We start from the raw sequence: 21,876 nt of genomic DNA, 5'->3' as shown, positions 1-21,876 counted from the left end.
GTTTCAATTAATGTAACCTTTTCTGAAATTACACGAGCAGCGCACGAAGCAACATAAAGTATATCGCGAGCTATAGAGTGCTCGCTTCAACAACTTTAAACATTGCCAAGGCTGTCGACGTCAACGACGCACGCAGACACGTCTGACCAGTTAATTTCCAGGTGCGAGTGAATCAGCCGAAACACGGCGCCCATTAATCAAAATCAACTCAGGACCGAATTTCTCGAAGAACGACAGCAGCCATACATTAACCGTGGAAGAAGACCTCGGGATAGAAAAGTTGCCTGTTTACGTCGCACACGTAAAGTGCATGCACTGAAGGGGACGGGAAGTCGAAAGAAGGACGCCGTTGTTTGATAGATGAGGAAACGAAGAGAGAGACAGAGAGAGGGGGGGGATGGGAGAGAGAAAGGCCGCCACTCGTGGCAGAAGGTAGACTGCAGGGGCTGCCGCGAAAAGAGAGTGGATCTCTTCGATCCACGAATTCCATCATGGCAGCGGCTTTACAGAAAAGGGAGAGAGAGAAAATAGTCGTAGCGGGGGAGTCTGCCTTTTCTGTTCCTTTTTCTTCCGCAAGGAGTGCTTGCTCCCTCTCACATTTATCCCCTTGAGCCTGATTCTTTCAACTGCTTCCCTAAAAACAACAGTTCCTTTTTTTCTTTCTCCTTATTTCGTCGGGCAATTTTGTTTGTGCGTGACGCACAAAAAAAAAAAATAGAGGAAGGAGAACGAAACGCGAGAGCTGCAGACATGTGGAAGAATGCTTGATTGAGGAATGTGATTTTCGGGTAAAGAGTTCCTTCTCGGTCGTGCGAGTCTCTCTCTTGGTCGGGTAACTGAAAGGGAGTAGACTTGACGCAGTGATGGTTAAGACGAAGAGGTACCACATGGGATAGAGTTTCGTTGGAAATTGTGCAAGCATGTTCGCGGCTGAAGAAATTGCTTTTGAGCGGCGTTTAACTGTATTCGGGCGAAATTTTTGCAATGAGCCGATTGAATTTTTGATTTCAGAAGAATATGCCCCCGCGTGCCTGATATGGACACGAATACTATGGAACTTGGGTCATAATTATGGAGCAAAACGAACAGGATTGACGTGGGCTATATACGCACGCGAATGTTCAGAAGAGAAGGTGATGGCGATTTGCCTGGTAGCACACATAGAAGCTGGGTCGTTCAGTTCAGGTTTGTTCGTAGAACATCCACTATCTTTCCACTCACGTTTGATAAATACCCTCTTGTGTAGACTAAACAACAACAACTAGTAACACGCAGAATTGCCCGTTGGTGACTCATTAATATGCAACTACCACCCACACGGTTAAACAAACGTCGCGCGAAGAAGTTCAATATAGGGCGCGCTTTTTCGCGGAACGAGATGTGCCATCCATTCCATGCAGCAGCCGACCCCGCGCTTTTGAATAGGAGACGGCAAGAAGTATGCGCTCTTCCTAAGCTTCCGTTGCCAAGGATATGGAGAAAACCCTTTGTTTGGGTTGACAGTCGCTCGCGTGCGCCATTGTATGGGTGCCCAACTTAAGCTGATTAATGAAATGGTCCGCAATTAATGAGGAGCAGGAAACGCAAACCCCGAAGCGTCATCGTCCGCGAACCAACAACGTGCCGGAATTCATTATGTACACAGAGCGAAATCTCGCGCATACCAATAGCGAGAGATTAATCTTAGCGGCCATATTTCATTGGCGCCGGGAACTTGCTTGAGACGAATTGTGTTGGCTTGCCTCATTTCTCCCTCTCGACCTGTGGTAATTCATTTTATCCCCATCACAAAGACAGAATTTACAACGCGCCTTCGAAGATGAATGGACTGAGAAAAATTACATCGCCTTTCCTTCTGCTTGAACGCGTCTTATGGTGAACATTCCCTTCCTATACCAATGGTCAACATATGCTTTCTATTTACATGGGGGCACAGTCAGATATTGTCAGCTGTATCGCTAGAGATCGTGGACACATAGTATCTTTTGCATTTTTTTTTCTTTCTTTTTTTGTGTGTGTGGCAACTCAACACCTTTTTTTCTTTTTTTTTCCGCAGGCGCAACAGGAAGATGTACAATAACAGTTGTTGAAAATGGTGTTAGCACAACACTCGTCTGAGACAGTGTTTTAAGAAATACACCCCCTGACATCATGTCTTATGTAGAATGCCGAAATGGTGTTTGAAATAGTGCTTTTTTGTGTAAAAGTAACCCATTTAGAAGGGTGCTTCCGTATAGCGTAAAACTTGCACCACAAAGGTGTGTGCGATGGGACAAGGCATTTGCACCAGAGCACCATAAAAAAATACTGTGCAGAATTATTGTGGTATTAAGGTGTACACTAAAAGCCCTGATATAATATCCTACAGTAATCGTGGCAGACAGTTCTCGAGTTCATTTTCCATATGTACTTTTCGCTTTCGGTACCTGCAGCTCATCAGAATCCCTGTCAGATATTCTTTTCACTACCAATCTTTTTGCTTGCAATCTCTTCGCTACACGAAACACATATTAAACTGAAGATGGTTTTCAAAAACAATTTATAGAAGATATTTGCGCGGAGGTCATCAAGTGTGACAATACGCCCCAGTATGGGGAGGTTGTCTCAGCTGCGTTTTCTCGTAATCTTAATTGTGGAGATGTACCGAACGGAATACCATTGGAAGTGCATATGGAAAACATACTAAGCGAACCGAGAAGAACCTATTATCTTAGGCCTTACACTCTAAAAAATATAACTCCTTTTTGGGTGTAATTTGACGATACCCTAACTGACTCCCTTTTTGGTGTATATATACACCCTCTGGCAAAACTACACCCCCCAGAAAGGGTGTTCTCTGAACACCTCTTTTGGTGTAATCTGGCGGTACCCTAACTGACTCCCTTTTTGGTGTATATCTACACCCCCAGGCAAGACAACACCCTTCAGTAAGGGTGTTATACCGAGGGCAACAGAAACACAACGGTTAAAACAACAGGCATATTCTTTATTTGGATTATCTATAATACACTGCATGCACTGCTATAAGAATTACATAGTCACCGCACAATACAAAACATGAAAGTGTCCACCAACGTGTCGACCAAGATCAAGGTATTACGGTGAGGCCAAGAGAAGTCCTGCCTCTGTACTGAAAGAAAAAATGAACTGTGAAATGCCTTAATCAAATTAAGGGTGAACCACAAATTACATGATAGTTACGCAGATGGCCAAGGCTAGAGAAGAATTAAGAGTATACAGACACTGCCCTTGTCAATATGCAAGCAGCTCAAGATGGAAAGTAAAGAAATCGATAAATGATGGTAATTGAATTTTATTGGCGCAAAAGCAACTCAAGCTATAATACTCCAAAATCATGGTAATATTGTGACTAGTTAAAAATCAGTCGATTATATTCAAATAACGTAGAAATTAAGAAGCACACAATCATAGTGTAGTTAAAAGACCAATGTCCCTACAAAGCTACAATCGGTAAAGGGTCAGCGAAGTGTCGGTAGCGAGACCCGAACCCATACCTCTCTGATTTCTGGTCAAGTGTATACTACCAATTAGGTACACCATTCTGACATCGCCAACACACAAACTTGCCAGCGCATTGTTAAGAAGACGCGCACAGCCATTGACTCAGCACATCTGACCGGAAATCAGAGGGTTGTGGCCTAGTGGTTTCATTGCCCGCTACCTCTTGCCTCTTGAGTTGTTGACTCTTGCCAGCTGCTTTACTTGCTACCACAAATTCCACCAACTTCGTTTGTTGCGTATACCCCTTGACTTTGCCTAACGGTCACATGTGACCGTTACAACGCGACGCGCACTGTTCTCTGATCTAATCCGTGCATTCCACTTAAGGTTCAAACATAATCTCAAAATACCCGCTTCAAGGGCACCTCAATCAACCAGACAAGCAGACAAGACAAAATACACCGACAACACTTACCAAACAGCAGGCTGCAGCGAGACGCTCGGATAAGCTACTCGATCCGATGGGCACGGCGCATCTGTTGCTTGCATCCGTTCGAGACCCGGAACCACAAACCTTGCAGTGCATCCTAAACTCACATGGTCAAATGACCTGTAGTTCACCAAACGACCTCCACAAAGAACACGAAAATTACCACAACTAACTCCAACCGCCGTAGCTGGAGACCACAGAGTAAACAGCACACTGTTGCCAGACCTGTCGTAGCGAAGCATTAGAAATTTGATCGCCACTACACCTTTTTCACACGAATTCTCGAAATTACACCCTGCAGAGCGGGACATACACATATTACACCCATTTCAGACCAAAAACAGGGTGTATTCTTTTTCTTGAGGGTGTAATAAGGGAGTAAAGCAATTGATACACCCCAATTACACCCCAATTACACCTAAAAAGGAGTTTTATTTTTTAGAGTGTACATTTTATATTTCCACGTCTGTCCTGGCTGTACTGGATTCATGCAAGCTAGCCATTACTGGCTGATAGACCGGCATTGTAAGTGTAAAAAGCGACAGTAAATTATTGCGCGGCCTCTAAGATGTACTAAAAAGGTACTGAAACACTTTCTCGCTGTCAGTTGCTCTACCAGTTGAAACACGTGACAACGTACCCTACCTCATATGGGACAATTGACCACTACGACACCCGCAATCACCTTACCGCTGCAAGGACGTGACTGTGGAACGTATTCCGCTGAAAATCCGGGAAAAGATTTCCGAAAGTTGGGTAAACATTACGAACACGTGCATTCTTTAGAGTGCGTCGTGCAAAATTTGAAAATTGCAGGAACGGAAAATTTTACTTACTCGTGACTGAAAAGGGTCTTCTGCTGTGTGCACCTTACCATACTTTCCACGACAATGAAAGTTTCTTCAGTTAGTGGTTGCTCGTGCCGCTAACAAACAGCGGGAAAAAGGCTCAGCTGCTCTGCTTCGTTTGCTTTAAGTAGCGAGTGTGACAACTGACCCGTGTGACAACTTTCCCCGGCCTCTCCTACAGCTTTAAGCGATATGGTGCAGCCGGCATCGATATTGGCAGAGCCCACATCGAAATGACGCATAGAAAATTAACAAAGCGCTAATTATTCTGTAAAGTGAGCTATAACTGTGTGGTTTTCACGACTTCACTTACGCTATAGGACAGTTTAGGGAAGCTCCGCCCACCAAATTAAGGCAGATATCCCATTGGTCACTTTCAACCGCCAATCAGCATACCCCTAGTATGATGTGAAAAAACACGCGAGTTACGAACGATGCTTATAATATTTGAAATACTCCGTACATGCGACCGCCGGCATTTCGTGCCGTGCGACATTCAAAGCATTGCTGGAACGACATATACTGAGAGTCAGTTGGATGGATCGCTCCTTCAGTTTAGTGGCTTCGATAGGCACGTTTGGCTAATGCTCGCCTGCTTTCGAAGCACAATACCCCTATATTTCCACGTGCTGTGTTGGTATTGATTGGAAACTCACTGCTTCCACTCTTGGAGCTTCGACACGCCACGCGATTACACAACGTCTTGGCGTCTATCATTAGCTTCGGCCGGGTAATATAAATGTCCTTTCAAACAGGTTTCCCCGTGGTCGTGGTTATCACGACATACCTCTAATTGCGGCAAATGACGGTGTATTATAAGTGTCTGTTCATTTTGTATATATTTTTTTATTATATCTGTGATTCATCAATGCTCCTGGGCGTATAGAACTGGCTTGACTCTTCGCGGTTTCCTACTGTTTATGGCTTGACAAACAGGGACTATCAACGCTGTACTTTCATGCTAATCCTCTTGCTGAAATATCGTTAGAGCAGTAGTCCAGAGCCTGCGTCCCAAATTAAAAGCTGCAGTCGAAGGACACCTTACAAGAAATTGAGATTTTGTAAGTTATTCTTCATTTATTTTAGACACAGCCTTGCCTAACATGATTGTGCAAAATATTTGTGGCGAATTATTTAAAATGGAAATATATTTGCGGCGGTTTAGTTCTTTTTCCTTAGTCGCTCTCAACGGGCTCCAATTTTCGCACTATGAAGTATCGGAGGCACACTTTTGATAATTATATTTAGGCAGTTCTTAACGCCCCTATGTGTAGCCTTTGTGTCGCGCGCGTATTCAGTCTAAAAAAAACTGCAGTGACAACTCATATATTTGGCGTACAGCAGCTATATGCCAATAGCTAACAGTCGAACACGTAGTATTAATTTTATAGCGATGCAACAGACGCCTGAAAGCTCTTTGTTCAACGAAGGTGTGTGAAGTAGGCATTCGAGTTACAGCTTGCTTGTATCGAGTCTTATCCATCTTATCTTCTTATCGTATCGACTTATCTGCGAATTTCATGTTTAATATGTTGCCTGCAGATATTTTCGCCGCTTTCCCATCCGGTATCGGCCGATGCAGCAGATGAGGACAAGGTTCGAACAACTAATTATGATAATGACATCTTTTACGCTTTGGAAATTTCGCTGTACAGCCGTAGCCCAGAATAGGAGGAACTGGCTGATGCATCCTAGGCTCTCCATGGTGACTCAACTGGTAACAGACTACTTAGAACATGGACTTTTTTTTTGTTGTGTGAGCAAGAGTTCTTGTGACAGTAGTCCTGCCGCCACGTTGCTCTTCACAACGGACTTGCACGCCTAACGGGCCTGAGCTATACATAGTCCAAATCTCTTAATAATTTAATTGCTGTGAGTTAATGCCCGTCAAGTTGTCTACGAATTGTGCACATACAGTACGTACCTCGTTCGGTCATGTTGTGCACGTTTGGTCGACAAGCGAAATAAATATACAGCAAACAAATAGCTTTATTTTGAGATGGTGAATGGGAAGTTTCATCGCGAGGGGCAATACTCTACCCCAATGCCGCGGTGGTGATGTGGGCAATGAAATAATGAGCCCCTTCACAATGAGGATCGAAGTCCTATGGTGCTCAAAAAGGTCAAAAGAGCTTCGAGGGCAGAGCGTTGCTGGGATGGATTTGGCCTGGTACCAAGCCAGTTTGAAATATTCAATTTGAAATTTCAAATAAATGTTCTATTTAAGTAAAGCTACGCTATAATGGCCAATTGCAGAAATGTCACTTTCAGGCAGGGTAACGATGCAGATATCACTCTTAGACTATATGATAAGAAACAAAAAAAGGGAAGCCGTATGGAAGAGGCATACAATCACTGCAATGCAAAACAGCTTCAGATGTCCCGAGCCCTCAACACCTCTGTCGTCACGGGGTGCTCCAATGGATCTCAGGCAGTGTGTATGTAGCATACCGAACCCCCTTAGAAAAGCTCTGTATCCGCCCCTGCTTGCAGTCAAGATAGATTCTAAAAACGTTTCAACGGTGATGAATAAAATTATCCATCTCTTCATTAAGTCAAAAAATTGCCGTTATATAATACCGGTGACGTCACTTCGGTTGCACATAGAAACACAGAAATCAAAATCACCATGGTATCAGTGCCTCTTATGACTTGAGAGTTATGGACTGAACGCACATGTGCAGAAAAACAAAGAAAACGCGCACACCCTCAAAATTTGCATTTCGAAAAGAAGAAATGAAGGGAACACTCATGACACATCCTATACGCTACATAATCGGTACACCAATCGAGTTACAGAGTGTCGTCCCAAGAGACGTCTTTTTCAATAGCACGTGCCACATTGGTTGTCAGTGGGCTCTTCACCGCCAGTGTTGATATAGGGAAGAATATGACTTCATACCGTCATACAACATTCTCGTTGTTCATGCATGAAGCCAGGAATTCAATTAGTCTCCCCCTACTTCTCGCTCACCCATCGAACGAAGCCTCGTTTCGCAGTCACAAAACCGACTCAACATAATATTCGCTTTCTGTATAACAAACGAAACGGCACGTTCCATTAGTATTATCTGTGTTTGGCGTTCTGTATATAGTATAAGAAGAAATGGTACGATGCTTGAAATGAAAGGAACTCGCAATTTGATATTCATACCTAATTTTGGAGAGCGGTTGCCTTCCTGTATGATCAAGTGCATTTCTCTCAGACAGAGACCGGCCGGTTTTTGTTCGGTCTCCGAAGCTGAATAATTAGGAGGTTGTTCTTAGGATCCGCGGCAGATGAATCGTTGGGTGTGATTTTGAGAAGAAGCGGCCCTAATTGTTTTTGGGTTGATAGCTTTGTCTGTCGGAGTGGCGTGTTTTCGCGACAACCAGCGCGCGGTCTTGATGCATGCTTAATGAGGACGCGCGCTCTGCTCCCGCGCGCTTTATCGTTAATTGACGCAGCCGTAGAGGCGCGCGCGAGGCGGTGGCACTTTCTTTAAAGGCTAATGGGCTCGGTAATTGCGAATAAATTAGCATGGTACTGTTCGTCGTGGCACCGGTTTCTTTTGTGCCCCTCGCGACAGACGCACGGGCTGGAGACATGCGTTCCCTATACGTCGGGTATTGGGCTTCTGACTTCGACGTGGACAGTCCTATCGAGTCAAGACATCATCGCTTTCTATACCCACAAAGTCCCGTTAAGGCTACACCGCAGACGACGACGACGGCGTTGCGCTCGGGATGAAGTATACGTAATTTGTCTTCTGCTCTATGTATACAACACGTGTAATGAGTTAGACCTGCACGCTGTCGTGCACCCTTCATAAAAATAAATATCTTACGGAGTAAATAGAACTTCTCACCTCGGCGAACTTAAAAGGCGTGGCTTATATGACGTACAGCTTGACGTACTTGATGCTGCTTGATGCTGTTTGCGATGGCGCACGCCGGGACAAAGAACACTCAGTTTAGATGCGTTTACAAAAAAACGTATCGAATCGACTTACCGCAACAAATCTTCTCCGACAGAGCCACATCAACCAATCCACTAGTGGGGATAGGTGCGAAGAGGAGGAGGAGGAGCGATAACTCAATCCGATGGGTACATGGGGCCATTTCATCCAACGAGCTGTTACATCCATCGTGTCGTTACATCCATCGATGGACGTACTGGCACGATGGATGTAACAGCTCGTTGGACGTAATAGCACGGTATGGATATAACGACGCGTTGGACGTAACAGCATGATGGATGTAATGACACGATGGAGGTAACGACACGATGGACGTAACGGCCAAAAAATCTGGGTCGCCATGGGGGCGATGGGAGGTAAGAATTCGACGGGAGAAGAAGCCCGGATTAAGGAATAGCAGGAGTGGACCGGTGACCTGCCTGCGTTCAAGACGACTACCACCCGCAGGCGGTTGCTGGTCAGTGGCAATTACCAAAGGCATAGCAGTGACTTAACAGCAAAAGATCACAGTTCCTTGAGCAGCGCGGCCATAATTGATAATAGCAAAGTGCATACTATATTTAAGTCGGTACATCAGTTACAAACAGTGCTTCATTCGCGGACTATAACATTATGTACATGGCAAATCCCAACGTCTATCACACACTTCAGATACGTTGCGACGTCTTCATATTGAACGGGGGCACACAAAAAATAGTGGCGAATTAGTTCCATCTCTTGGTCATGTCGGGCGATGCTCTCGCAAATTCGTGGCGTTTGTGGTTTCGGCAGCGCTGCAGGGTCGCACAGCAGACGCCGCAGCTGGTACTTTGCGGCATGCTGCACCTTCTGGAAAAATGCAAGCAGGTCCGCGAGACTCGGGAACTGGTTCGGGAGTTGGTCATGGAGTACATGGTGCCAACCCTCAACCACATTCGTGGTGCGTGCTCCGGAGTCGCCAAAGTGGTCCTATGCGTCACGGACGGGAACGCATGTCAGCCAAAATTACGGAAGCAGGATATGAAGTGCTGCAGCAGAGCGCTCAGAAGAGGTAGTACTTGCTGAGGTGGATTGGAAATGAGATCCTCGCTGAACGGGAGACAGAAATGTTCGGGGAAGAAGGGCCTTACTACCACTCTGAACCACTCTCGTACTACTTCATTGTCTCTGCAGACGGTTCCCTAGCAAAGCCATTTATCGCCTTCTTATAATGAAAGGCGCAGCCACTTATTTTTATCGGCTCATTCACACGTACAGCACTGAACACTGTCACTACGGAATTCATAGCTGCAACTTCCAAGTGATCTGAGCTTTCTAGTGTTCCCAAATATACCTGGGTAAATTACTTCTAAAATGTAATTAAATTACATTACTCATTACTCCAGTTAGAATTTAATTAAATTACATTACTCATTACTGCAACTGAAATGTAATGAAATTACATTACTGCGGGCTTAATCACACTCTTCTATTTGTCTCTCCTACATGTCAGGGTGCCACGTATGACTTATCGTTGCACAATGTATAGACGAAGATGACACAATGTATCACTGCAACAGGAAGACTGTCCGGTGGATGTGGCCTGCAAACAATGATTCTCCAATGTCATAAACCGTGAACCTGACAACTCGATTCTTTTGTAAAAAGTAAGGAATAATGTCATTAAAATTACTGCCCAAATGTCATTAGATTACGTTACAAATTACATAATGTCGAGAGTAATGCATTACATTACAAATTATCAGAAAAGTAATTCATTACTGTAATTTCATTACAGTAATGACATTACTAGCCAGGTATGTTCCCAAGTGGCTGAAACGGTGTAGGAGTGTGTCACAAATTACACCAAGGGTTTATTCATGGACGGCTGTGTCACGTCGCCTGGTGAGCGCAAACTCCACAGGGTGACACCGTGAATTCTGGTGAGTTCCCAAAACACTTACTCGGTCGACAAAAGCGCTTACAAGTCGCTATCTCCGCACAAGACGATCATTTCGCTGCCCGGGGTGGTGTCTCTGAATCGGAGGAATTCTTCTCCGTTGAATCCTCGAGACAGCAACAATAACCCGTTTCTGGGTCAACCCGTGGATTTTCCCGGATTCAGGTGACCAGGTGTGTGCAACTTCCCAACTCTATCTGGTATTCACACCACGTGATTCACATACTGGCCGCTATCTCATAGGTGAAGGAGGCCATTGGCAATAAAGCACGGAACAGCGACATTCGCAATGGGACCACTCGCCTATGGGCTCTCCTCCTAAGTTTCAAAAGAACTAAGGAATTAACGACCTCAACACTTGGTGGCTGCTGACGACGTAGGTGCGACAAAAAAGTACAGAACAGCGATGTTGGAATGAACCGCGCTTGAGATGGTCGAAGGAAGGAGCTGCGTAACAAGCACAGAACACCGACGAGAACATTGACCGAGTGTTATGTGTCCGTGGATGTAATGGCTCGTTGGACGTACTGGCCGGATGGATGTGATGACTCGTTGGATGTACAGTCTCGTTGGATGTAATGACCCGTGGAAGTAGCGGCCAAAAATGGATGTAACGGCACAATGGATGTAAGAACATGTTGGACGCAATGGCCCGTTTTTGGATGTAACGGCACGTTGGATGTAATGGCTCCGTATAGCAATTAAAGTTACAAACTAAGGTCCATGCTAAGGTAAGAACGTAAAAAGAATAACAAAAACAACTGAATACCGCTTGGGACAGGGACCTCTATTAGTTATATATAGAGGGTGTCCAAGCTAAATGTGCACGTACGAGGGGCGTTCAAGTCAAACCGGGACTTTTCATTTTTCGCAAAAGTGAAATGAACTTACAGGCGATAAATTAGTTTTATTTTTCAACGTAATCTCCAGCTGCACTAATGCACTTGTCCCAGCGTTTCACGAGGGCTTGGATGCCGGCAGCGTAGAAATCCTTACCGACGCGTAGCAGCCATGATCGGACCGCATTTGTGACCTCGTCGTCGCAGCTGAAGTGGCGGCCCCCAAGGAACGCCTTCAGCGGCCCGCTTCTGTCACATTGATGCATAACCGGGGCCAGTTTATGATTGATTGGTTGATTGACATTGTGATACAAGGTGTTATGTGTTAAGCATCCCAAATTTTCGAAGAAGTGCATTTTAGGCGGAAGAATAGTATCCGTGCAAGTAGTTTTTAGCTTATGGGTAATCTGTTCAGTATACCAAAATGTACTGATGGATGCAGGAAGGATAACGCTGCAGATGTCCACTTTAGGCTTAAGGGTGCGATATCTACCCCAACCAAATATCAAACCAAAATTTTCCTACACTAAGCGTGGTATTTGTAAGCTAAAATATTATTACTGCACCTGTTAGAACCAAAAGTGCATTTGTAGAGTTTTAAACATTTCCTTTCTCATACCGAATTATCGAGAGACATTTGCGTGTTGAACAGCAACTGCAATGAGTGCCGTCTACCAAAAATGCTCACGGACTGCCCAAAAGAACGTCTTTCCATCAACGCGGTACGAGCGCGCGTTGGCATTTGAGTGGAAAAGCATATTTTCCTGCAAGACACGACGTATCGGCCAGCAGGAAAGTTTTCGGGAGAGTGCACTCTTCTCCTTCCGCGTATACGCTCAATATGCAAAGCCCCCCACTGAGGTCTGTACATGTAGGGCTATGTGATAAATGAGCGGCCTTGTCTATGGCCCCTATACCTCTGTGGGATGCTCGTCTGCTCCGTCTATCGCGACAGAACAGCCGTACCCGGTTTAAACAAACAGAACACGTCGGTGGAAGTTACATTTTTGACGTTAACGAACTTATAAGATACAGTGCTCAATCCGTAGAGATTTATATACAATGCCAAGGGCCAGACTATACGAAACGGGCATCTTAAGTAGCACTTCTGAACTGTGATGAGCATGACAGGATAGGGTAGACAGCATGAATTATCTATAGCGAAAGTGTTTCGCTTTCTAGTCTGTAAGGTTCTGAAAAAGAACAACACACTTATGATGGTGATAATAATAATAATAATTTATTTCACCAATGACACTTGGTGGGGGGATACAGACAAAAAGCTGCAAAAACTGCAGCTTCGACGACATATAGAGTATATTCACCGCTGGGGATTCAACACAAACTTCAAACAGGTATAATAAAAAGAAAAATATTAAATTCGGTTGCCCCCACATTGTCTTCCCCTTTTCTCGTGTAAAAGATGGCAATAATCCCCGCCTCGCACGTATGCACTTACGACTCTTTACATATATGGATTTTAAAACACGTCTATTTCACCGAGCCTATGGCGAAAATTTCCTCCGGCACATTCTTTTCTTTTTTCATTACTTGAAGGCAGGTGGACTTGTTTGAGGGCGTTCTCCGAACAACTCTGCTCGAAATCTGAATCTTAGTGTTGCATATTGGTCGATAACTGTGAATATCAACGGTCTTCTTGCACAGCCTCAGAGGATTTTTCACAGTTTGTGTTACGGGTTCCAGTCTGCTTTTATTAATTCACGCAGGGAACTTCGGGATCGACAGGGGAGGTCGACGTTCATGCTTAGCATAAAGTATGAGCTGCGCATTATGTCGACCTGTCTGGGATTGGCTCTCTCTTTTATTTTCGACGATTCCCTAATTTTCGCGAGTTGTAAGGTCATGAGAAAATTTCAAGCGCTACAAAATTTATCTTCATAATTGGTTACCGGTAAACATTTAAAGTTCGTCACTGCACAAGCGTGTGCAATGTCGCTTTTATCAGTTGCGGTACGGACAATCCCCGGCTTATCGCGAAATAAGCAAATATAGCCACGAATATTACCATAAAAAATTCGCAACTTCGTGGCCGCGAATAAGTGGTTGGTTCGCGAAAAACTGGGGCCGCGAAAGTAGAGGACTGTTACAGAAAGAACACGCGACATTGGTACAAAAACAAACAAACAAAATAAGAAACGTGTAATTTGAATTGAATTGGATTTGAAAATAAAAAGAGGGACAGATTCACGTGTCATTCCACAGACAATGTGGACAGTCCCACCTGTTGTGAACACAATTAAATCAGACGTTACGACATGTTCAAACATGAAAGCGTAGAGGAAACATTAGATAGGGCGGGAAGAATAATGCACGCTGTCAGAAAACAATGTCTACTTCGCGATGTTCGGTAAAACGCAGGTGCACGTTTCGCGCGTATTTTTTTCCTTCTTGAACGTTTGTCAAAATGTCGGTGAAATAATGTCCTCAAGCTGAACGCCTTACGAAAGAGGCCATTGTATGAGAGATTTTTTTGTCCCAGAATTATTTACATGACGACGCAGTGGCGACGATGTAATTATTAACCCCGCGACTGGAATCCTAATTATGGTTGTGTCGCGACTGGCGAGTGGCGTAAAAGATAGTGTTACCGTCACTGGACATGACTCCCACCTTGACTGCCGGCAGAGCCACCGACGCGGTCAAAAATGCGAGACATCGTTATCGGAATTCAAGTGAGGTGTTGCATAAACATTGACCGTATTTGGTGGATGTATTTCACGTTGCATTCATTTTCGTTGCAAAGGAAGTGTTATACTCCGGTCTTCCACGCATACGTCGTCGTCTCTCTGTGGTTGTCAATAGAAATTACTGCTCCCCCCCACCCTGCCCTTTGACGTTTTAATGGAGGAACACTCCTTACCGCACATGACATCCGTTGGATGTCAAACCAATGTCATGCATGGAGAAAAGTTATCGTGTGTCTGGATCTCGATATTTATGTCTCTTCAAATATTCGTGTTCCAGACTTGACAGAATAGTTAGTTAGTTGATAGATTAGAAAAAGAAAGAAAATAATAAATCATGGGACGTTTAGCACCCTTTAAAGGCGCCACCTGCCCTCGATTCCTGCAGATACATAGCGCAACACAAAAAGAAATAAAAGAAAAGTGCGTTGTTATGCGCCCTACCCAGTTTTTGCACAGAGTCAGCGCAAAATGCCGTTCACTTTAGGTATTCATAACTGACCAGTTAGCTCGGACTGGATCGATTGACAGAAAATATTTGTATGCGTAATCTTGCACTAGAAATTGCATACCTATAAGAAATGCGCGCTAATAAGGAAAAAAAAAAAAAAAAGAGGCGGCATTTTTGGGCATTGTGCCGAAAGCATTTAAATGCGGCAGCGTTATAAGGCCATATATAGTTGGCGGCAACTTTTTCGCGAAAACCTTTTGGGATATCATGTAAAACTTTTATTGAAAGCCTTTTAATGGTTTGCGAAAACGATTGTTATTATTATCATTTTTGCATTGTTACTTTGGTGGTTACACAATTCATGTAGTCTGGCGATCACATGGCGGTGACACTGTCACGTGGTCCTATAAAGCCTCAGATGGACCTACACGGTGCCTGGCTCCGTAAAGATATCGTCTTAAAACAAGGTAAATCGAAGAGTATAACCTGCACTAAGAAAGTGATTATCGTGTCTTTGCCTTCCGATAACAAATAAAGACGGCACTTTGAAATATCATGGTTCAACTCAAATAGGCGTAGTCAACTGCCACGACGCTTTCACGACAAATGCCTCTTAATAACCCCGCCATTTTTTCTGTAGTACAGTCAGTGTCCCATCCGGTGCCTCGTGCACTGCGGGCAGTTAATTTTCTACCTTGACGTCTTCCAGCTTTATCACGGTTTTGCTCACGCTCGGGTGAGCACAGAAAAAGCAATTACATCCAAGAAACATCTAAACCGTTTTACTTTTGGGTGCACACTCGTGTGGTTGGCCTGGGACTGTCAACGCCTCTTTATGCGGTGCACGCAATTTAGAAAGGGGATCCATCAAATTTCCAATCAACGCACCGGACGTTGGTATTCAACCAGTCTCAGCGTCTGCCTGGGATGGGCTTCCTATAAGCATATCTTCACGTGACACGCTGTGACTGCAACGAAATGCAACTTAAGCAAGTGACGACACAAACTTTGACATTTCTATTTAAAGGGTTGGGACACTTTAATAGATGGGGTTCATTACAGCATGCACGCATTGTATACTGCGGTACTGAGGGAAAAATATTTTACAGCGTGTTGTGTGCTTGGCGAGATACAGAGACTTCAACGCGCAAGTGAAGTGCTGATGTCGGAGGCGCGAAAGCTACGGCCATTCCCATTGGTAGTCGCAAGCACGAGACTTCTCCCGCGCCGCCTCACTGGCGGAGTCGCAGTCATATCAGAGCAGGGGTGAGTTTTTCTCGCCTAACCTGGGGCGAAGTGGCTCAACCCTTTTAACAGACAATTGCTGGATCAAGGAGCAGTTCTCCTTGCATTGTCAGTAATCACCAATTACAATGAAGTGAGTTGCTCTCCGAGGCATGATAATAAAGAGTGGACCGTCCGTGGTATCATATGATGTGTTCGTTCATTTAGTTTATGTCGACGACTGAGTTCCATCCTTCCATCATCGAATTTCGCGAGTTCACTGTTCAATGTTCACTTACGTTGTGTATTGTCAGTGCCATTCAATGAGGTTTAGTACTGCAAAACGGTATTTGTTTTATCATTTTACCCCTTCGTTGAAATAATATCGTTCGAAAGCCTCGTGAAACGCTTACATTACATTACATTTGCTTTGCAGCGCTTTGCATTAACTTGCTGGAGTGGTAATGAATTACTCCTTTTTGTGCAAGACTTACCCGGCGTACTAGTGGTCCGAATCTTAACTACAGAGACGGCGAGAGGTTTGATGAAACCCATTGCGCTCACCCATCCAAGCCTCACCTGATCAACTCGCCTCTTTTGCGGTATAGAGTGCCCAGAATATATATACTTAGGCGACCTACACAGCCCAAATATAGAGAAGTTCACGTCACCCCTCTTCGAACCGACAAGGAGAATTCATTCGTTATTTTCAGCGCTGCGTTCTCGAGACCGACCGGGCGCGGGAGCTTTCGTTGATACGCGCGGAAATAAAGCTGCCTTCTAAATGTAGCATCGCACAAGCTGTCAAGCACGCATTCGTAGAGATGAACTTGCTTCACGTTTCATCTTGAATGCAATGGTGTAAGATGTCATCCTGACGGGCGCACGGATAAAGATGGCCGGTTCTCTAGAGCATTTATAAAAGTAATGACTGGAAGCATGTGGAAACAACGAGAATTAACCGAGGCAGGCTACAAACATGGACGACACAAACGCGTAAGCTTCCAACGCCCAGAAATCCGGAAATCCTGGCGTCAGCACCTTTTTCGTGAGATTTTTAATTTCATGGATGGATGTGGTTTGGTTCAACAGAATTAGCTGATGTTGTGATAAGGATGTTCTCGTGGAAATGTGAACGAGCTTACTTCCTAAAAGTAATAATATGATACGCACCGCGCCTTCAGTATTTTAAGGTGCTCTTAGGCCTCACAACATGTTCTGAGAACTGAAATGCAGTCTCTGTTTTCGTCGTCTGCCTTAGGTCTCTTAGGTTAGGTTAGGTCAGGTCAGGCCAGGTCAGGTCAGGTGTCTTAGGTCTGCCTTAAGTCTGGCTTAGGTTCTCTCAGGTCTCATAACATGCTCTGTGTCTTGAAATGCAGAGTATCGTTACATCATCTACCTTGACCTTGTCTAAAGAGGGCGGAGGTGACGCAAATATTAGGCCCTTATTCGAACGAATTTCTGGTTAGAATGCTTGTAGCAGAGTATATCTGAATTGCAAACTGCAACGCATTACTCATCTTGCAGTTCATTGGCTGGAAGTTTCTGAGAGGCACATATTTATGTTCTCCTGTGTACTTTTCAAGGTCAGTGCGTTAAAATATACAGGCACATCTTGGAATAACGCCGTGTGTACCTTTGCTTTTTGCGCTTTGTTGTCTCAAAGTAAACATCGCACTGACGTGCAGCCCCGATGACCTTGACACAAATAACAAAAGCAACGACAATTATTCATTCGCTCGGCGGCAAATGACTGTGTAGAAGTCACGTGATAGAAGTTATTCTACAGGGTTGCACGTGGCACGTCATTCAGTTTTTAGGCATATAATTTAATAATACTATAGTAATCAAATAAAGATGGCGGTAGCAGCTCACTCTTGCAGAGCATTTGGTTTTGTCAAAGAACCCTTATCGCAAGGGTCGAGTAATGCTTGCATTTGTCCGCTTACAATCTATAGTTAACTCACGCTGTCCATTAATGTGTAATGCTCGCAACAGTTAAGGACATGATTATCCTTTATTTCATTTGTAACATTTTTGACGTCTTCTATGGCGTACTGAATTTTGAACTGAATCTCTCTCCTATGAAATGATCAATGATCACCACAGACAAGCACGGCACATTTATTTGGATCTTCATCGTCATCTCAACATGATAATCGCTATCATCAGCCGTTGCCGTGCTTAATTCTGCTTACAAAAACATCACGGAAAAAGCGAGATCAAAACATTGCCGGAGTCGTCCTAACGCATGTTGCTTCCACTGCCATTATTGTGTCCCAAATCTGCGTCAATACACTTCCGGCACGCGCTATTTTTTGGCCCTCAATTAGAAAAGAAGAAAGGAAGAAAAACAGGCAAGGAAACACCCGTGTACAGCCTTGCGCAAGCAATGCAATCGTGCGCAGCTCTCGCGGAAATGACAATTGACCAGTACTTTCGTTTCTATGGCTTCAAAACTTTAATTCAAAGATACCTTATAGAACTCTTTCAAGCCGAATGACGAAGAAGTTAATTAGATAACACCCACATCAAACGAATGTTCTCTTCCAGAGGTCCTCATACAGCTCATGGATTAGAAACCGCACATACAACAGCGTGTGTCTATATACTATTGACAAACTCTGTATCATGGCTTCCTCACCCGTATCTCTTCGTCGTACTGTAAATGGGCCGAACATGTATAGATCGCCTTACATGTGTACATACCGATTTTCTCCATTCGATGCGGTACCACTCCGGGTGACGGCGGGTTTTAAATGCTTGATTGCGCAACACGGCCTTCGCGGCTGCCGCTGCAGCCACGTATTAAAGAGAGCAATACGCGCTGCAGCCGTGTACAACTGCTTTCCAACTCCAAGCGAGCACAACCGTCAGCAGCACACACACACAGAATAAGAAAACGAAGAGATACCGGAAGAGAATGACGAAAAGAAGAAGAAAACACACACACACACACACACATCGAGTCGAAAGCCAGCAGATGAATATCGACCCAGCTAACTACCAACCGAAGCCCCTCAGTCCCACTTATCGCGAACGAATACACAGATCGATACTTTGGGGGTTGTTAGTGTAGAAGAATGACTTCAATTGTGCCGAAGTTATTACTATGTTACTTTCAGCAAATCTATGGGATTTTGTTTACATAACAGCATACTAACTTCAAACTTCGCGCCGGTACTCTGCGATCGAATAGTGCATCCCTGATCAGTTTTTCTCGATAATCGATCTAAAAGTTAGGGACAGTTACCTGTAGAGAGAGAGTTACGCTAGCGGTTCTCCTCGTGAAGGACCTCGTCGTATATCATTGCACTCATTCTTTTTCGTGCGTCGTCACTAAAAAGTATTTTAACAGTTTCGAGGCCGTTAGCTGCAACTAACTGGAGCGCGAAGCGCGGATTCCGGAAGTCCCTTCCACACATTTCCTTCATGTGAGCAGTTTCCCTTCTAGTGTCCTTCTCCTCCTTTTAAAGCTACATGCCACTACAGGACGAAAAATCGACAAAAACGCTTGGCGCACTGGGAAGCAGGTTCCAAGTGCATATCTGCCACTCTCCTCCCGGAGTCAGGAGACCGGATCAACAGTTATATACCCTGCTCTCTGTTTATTTTCTTGTTGTTCATTCTGGTCTTTGAAGCAACCCATCCTGTAACTGCACGCCTGTGATGCGGTTCAAGGACGAGATACGCGTTATGTGTGCACAAGTCGTGCAGGCTAGTCATCGCTGTGAGGGACACCGTTAATGAGAACAAACGAAACCATGTAGAGCCAGGCTGCGTATAGATGAAGAACAAATCTTGACATCAGCTTTAAATGGGCTTTCCCTTTCTGCAATGCTCTGTTAATAATACGCCTCATCGTATAGTCATTCTCACCTGTATATAAAGGTGAGTGACGAGATTTGGCACTACGGGTGCGTTCATAGGCCACGAACGAGTCTTTTTTTTTTTTTAATGATACCACAACTCTATGCCACGTTCATATATCAATTATAGGATAATTCATTAATTTTGCGGAGACTCGATTCAAGCTACATGCTATGACAGAAAAAAAAATAATAACGCACATATTTTGTGCAACACGGAAAAGAGTATCCGTAAAAATCAGCGCGATTTTCAAGGAAGTTCAGGAACTTTCAAGTATCTTGCACAAGTATCAGTCACCTTACCTGAAACCTTGCGACACGAAGTTCTTTTTCTAATCCAAGTTAAATTATTTAGAAACGGGACGAAAGCTTTGTCTTCTCTCTATATATATCTTTTTCCCTTCTCTAATTCATCAGTCAATCGAAGTGCTCGTTGTCCGCAAAGGAGTATATTAGGGAATTCCGCTGCTGGTTTTCGTGCAGCGCAGGGTGCTGGTGCGCGTTCAGTCAGTGTATAGCGACGAAGAGAACGACCGATGAAACGGCCAGCGTGACATGCACGATGGAGCCAGTATATATACGTGGAAAGGAGACGTGGACAAGAGAAGTAGGGGTATTAAGTGAAAGATAAAAGTATTTTGTTATGAATTAAACTAGTTACTTAAAAAGCGCTAGGGGAAATTTACATTCAGTCTACGTTACTGCGGAAGCTGCGCCTTCGTCAGGACAAAAGTATTAAGTGGTAGTTAATACTTCTACTTAATACTTTTGCCCTGACGAAGGCGGAGCTTCTGCCGTAATGTAGACTCAATGTAAATTTTCCTTAGCGCTTTTTAAGTAACTATAGTTTAATTCATAATGAATACTTTTTACTTAATACTCCTACTTCTGTTGTCCACGTCTAGTCTGTTTTGTTTTTATCGTGCCCGTCCGACTTTTCATCTCTTACCGTATACAGGGTGTCCCAGCTAAATGCGAATATATGTTTTAAAAATATATATGTTTTAAAAATATATATATCGCTTTTTCCGAGATCAAATCAACAGCAATACAGCATATGCTGAAAGGCACTCCTTAGGAGGGCATTAGCAAACTCCTAAGGCAATTCCTTAATTAACTTTCAATAATTAACTTTTAAAATATAAAAGCTACCAAGTTGTTCCAATGACAACATCTAGTTCCTTCGGTCACCTGATACCGGAGCCGTTTTCCGAACAAAAATCCGTTCGATGGATCCTCCGCAAACAATTCGTGAAGGAACACCATTTTTATTTTATTTTGTTCATTGCGCATCTCTAGAGACACGTCTTTCCTTCAACCCCAATATGAAAGGGTGATAGAGCACACTATCGCCTCTTGCGTCCTGGAAAAAGATTAAAAGAAAACAGGAAATGCAACCCAAGATAAGGGCAGTTCCGATAGAGTCAACCAATGCATTTGTTTTTGTTTTGTCTCCGCAAGTTAAAGCTCATCTTCGACGCATGAAGCGGCATTGTGCTCCTTCACCCTTTCACATTGGGGGTGAATGAAAAACGCGTCTCCGAAGATGCGCAATAAACAAAATAAAGAAAAAATGGTGTTCCTTCACGAATTTTTTTGCGAACAATCTATCGAACAGATTTCTGTTCTGAAAACTGCTCCGGTATCAGGTGACCGAAGAGATCATACGTTCTCACTGGGACAACTTCTATAACTTTTATGATTAAAAAGTTAATTATTGAAAGTTAATTAAGTCACTGCCTTAGGAGTTTGTTAATGCCCTCCTAAAGAGTGCCCTTCAGCATATGCTATATCGCAATTGATTTCGTCTCGGAAAAAGTGATATATACATTTTAAAAATATGTTCGCCTTGAGCTGGGACACGTACCCTGTATATACTATACTGCAACGAACAGCGGGATTCTTTGTACGTTTCTTATACTTTGTTTCTCGTGGTTCCAGATGCCTTCGTCACAGCGTGACACTTTGTCGAACTCAAGGAATCGTAAGCATGAGTTGTTTACTGCGACGCCCCAGGCACACACATCATATATCGATAGTTCCCCATTCGACCGAGTCACGACGCGCTCTCGCCCTCTCTCCATGTGCCAGGAGAAATTGATCTGGCGGAT

At 44.1% G+C, this 21,876-nt stretch overlaps 1 protein-coding gene and 1 long non-coding RNA gene across 3 annotated transcripts in view; one reads left to right on the top strand and one right to left on the bottom strand.

Moving 5' to 3' along the window:
* LOC135386064 (uncharacterized) overlaps positions 1-21,876 on the bottom strand; it is a 302,227-nt gene that overhangs the window by 158,197 nt on the left and 122,154 nt on the right. The gene's annotated exons all lie outside the window — the stretch shown is intronic.
* LOC135386063 (homeobox protein Hox-A5-like) overlaps positions 1-21,876 on the top strand; it is a 42,825-nt gene that overhangs the window by 13,198 nt on the left and 7,751 nt on the right. The window lies entirely within an intron of this gene.

This window comes from Ornithodoros turicata, chromosome 2 (assembly GCF_037126465.1).
Source record: "Ornithodoros turicata isolate Travis chromosome 2, ASM3712646v1, whole genome shotgun sequence".
Taxonomy (NCBI): Eukaryota; Metazoa; Arthropoda; class Arachnida; order Ixodida; family Argasidae; genus Ornithodoros; species Ornithodoros turicata.
This window is presented reverse-complemented; position numbering and strand designations above follow the sequence as displayed.